Here is a 3,198-nt window from a genome sequence, read left to right on the forward strand (position 1 = left end):
GATCTTGCAGGTTTTTACCTTGTTCTTTGTGATATATTTTTTTGCCCTCTCAATTTTTTAATATCTTTGATGGATGGGATTGTGTTCCTGTCTTACTGGTTATTTGGCCTGAGGCCTCAAGCACTGGAGTTTATAGGCTGTTGGGTAGGGCTGGGTCTTGGTGCCGAGGTGAGGACCTCTGGGAGAACTCACTGTGATGAATATTCCTTGGGGTCTGGGGTTCTCTGTTAGTTCAATGGTTGGGACTCAGAACTCCCACTGCAGGAGCTCAGGTCTGAACTCTGGCTTGTGAACCAAGATCCCACAATCTGTGTGGGGCCAGAAAAAAAAAACAAAACAAACAAACAAAAAAAAAAACTGAACAATAACAGAATAAAAATACAATAAAATTATAAAACTAACAGATTTGTTAGAAAAAAATTAAAAATAGATGAAGCAACAACTGGAAGGTAAAACAGAACCACAATATCAAAAAAGTGGAGAGGGGAAAACAAAATGCCAGAAAAGAACTTGGCTGTGAGGGTGGGACTTAAACATGGTCAGGGTTTAGGCAGTGAGTGGGGCCTATTTAGGTCCCACAGGGGTAGAAAAGGCCCTGGGGTGGTGGGGGTAGGGTTTAAGCTCAGTGAGGTATGAGATGCCCAGGAATGCCTCTATTCTTGGGCACTGAAGACCAGGTCCAGGACCCCAGCAGCCTCACTGGACCTGAGTGGTTGGGGGAAATGCTAGGTGCTTCTCCAAGTCCTCCAATCTCAGAGGGTCCCTCACCCTTGCCCCCTCTTCTTCTTCCCTGCCCTCTCCCTCCTATGCCCCTAAGACCCAGACAGCTGGAGGGGGTCCCAGAAGGCAGGGGACCAGACCCAGAAGGCTACAGTTTTCCTGGTCTGACTGGGTAAGGGAAATGCCTTTAGTGCTTCCCCTGATCCCCCAGTCCCAGAAGGTGCCCCCATCCACCTCTCTTCCTCTTGCCCCCCTCCTCCCTCCCTCCAAATTGCCTAGGATGCATAAGGACAGAGGGGGGCCTGGAGAGCAAAGGACCAGGCCTGGGAGCCCAGCAGGCTTCCTGAGGCCAAGTGGGCAGGGGAAAGGTCCTCAATGCCTCCTCTGGTTTTGGAGGGCAAAAGACCCAGACAGGGAGCTCAGCAAACTTCCCAGGTCTAATTGGGTGGGGGAATCACCTGCAGCCCCTCCCCTAATCTTCCTGTCCTGGAGACTCACCCCCACTGTTTGCCTCTCTTTCTCTTCCCCCACCTCCCTCCCTCCCACAATCCTAGGACCCACATAGCTGGATGGATGGGGCCCCAGAGACTGAAGGACCAGGCCCAGGAACCCAGCAGCCTTACTGGGGCCTGAGTGAGTGAGGAATCACTCTCTGTGCCTCTGGAAGGTCGCCCCCTCAGTCAGCCATTCCTCCTCTTTCCCCCTCCTCTGTCCTATGCCCTAGGACCAGGCTACCCAAGGGGGCCTTGGAGCAGATGACCCATCCAGGGAGCCCAGAAGACCTTGTGATTGGGCAGGGGAAATGCTAGATGAGCTCCCCACTGATTCTCCAAAGTCACAAGGGTCCCTCCAGGCAGGAACCCCTCCCCTCCCCAGCCACCTCCTTAGAGGCACCAGTCCTGTCAAGCCTCCACTTCTCCACCCTGACTCCCTACCACATCCTACCCAGTTGCTTAGGGATTCCTCCCATTCCTTGGGCATTGAGGTCCCCCATTATCATTGGGCAGCTGCCCTAGTTGTGGGGAGATGATAACTCTGCATCCTCCCATGCCACCAACTTGGTGAATAGTATTTTTTATTTCAATATTTTAAAGATGTTAATTTCCTTTTTTTCTCTTCTGTATTTATTTTTAATAAGAAATTTGCTATCACCTTTATCTTTTTCCATCTGTACATAATGTGCTTTTATTTTCTCTTTTGTTTGGTGTTGCTTTATTTTTTTCTCTTGCATGTTGAATTTGAGCAATTTTATTATTGTAGTAGTCACCTTCTAATATAAGCCCAAGGATCTTTACCTCCTGGTATTTAATTGATTGTGTAATCCCCTTTCTTTAAAGTGTGGATGGGACTTGTGACTTGATTCTAATCAATAGAACATGGCAAAGATGATAGGATACATATCATAAGCCCATCTTTATGATTAGGTTACATAAAGTAGTGACTTCTATCTTTGTAGCGAATTTCTCTCTTGCTGGTTTTGATGAAGCAGGCTACCATGTTGGGGAACATGCCTGTTTATACTTGTTGGAATGACAGAAATTCAAGATTTTAACTTATTGGGTAATGGATATTTTTTAATTCCTATATATTATTGAGCTTTTTACTGAGGTGTCATTAAATTACCCTAAAGTAGTTTGATCTTTCTGATCTCATTCTTAAATTTTGTTAGGATTCTCAATAGTAGTATTTAGAGGCAATTATTCTCTACTCTAAGGCAAAACTTTTCTGATTCCTCTATATAAGGACCCATGAGTGAAGCATTTTCCAGGCACTCTTATATGGGAACTGAGTACTATTCTCTCTAATATACTCTAGACATTCTTTCCATGCATTATGGAATTACCTTACCTGTATGTTCTGGACAGTATTCTGCTGAATGATTGAAAAGGACCCTTGGCAGATTTCCAGTATTCTGCCTCCATGCACGTTTCTCCTCTCTGGTGTGCTGTCCAGTGAATTCATATCATCTTACTGTTATTGAATATTCAGTCTGTCTTCTGAACTCAAGAAGCTCAATGAAATTCATCTGGATTATCTTTCCCTGCATGATCACTTGGTAATGCTCTTGTGGCAGTAAGTTTTGCCAATAGAAGGACTCATGTCTCTTATTTTCTAACAGAGATTATTGTCTTCATTATCTGATGTTCAGTGTTTCAAAAAGTGTTGTTTACATATCACTTTTGTTTGTTTCAATTGAAAGGATACATTTTTCTACCATTTTGGGCAAAAGCAGAAGTCCCTAAGTATTATCTCTTAAAATTTTTACTTTCTAGCTTTTCCTGCTAGGGTATAAAGATTAATAATTTTATTTTTTCTTGTAGATTGGCCTTTTGTCCTGTGATCTTTCAAAATTCACATCTAATAGTTGCTTCTGACTTGAGGCAAAAATCTTTCATTATTTCATTACTAAATAAATGTTACCTGCAGATGTTTTCACAGATGCTCTCTACCAGATTCAGTAGGTTATCTTCTCTTCCT

The sequence above is a fragment of the Hippopotamus amphibius genome, chromosome 14 (genome assembly GCF_030028045.1).
Source record: "Hippopotamus amphibius kiboko isolate mHipAmp2 chromosome 14, mHipAmp2.hap2, whole genome shotgun sequence".
Taxonomy (NCBI): domain Eukaryota; kingdom Metazoa; phylum Chordata; class Mammalia; order Artiodactyla; family Hippopotamidae; genus Hippopotamus; species Hippopotamus amphibius.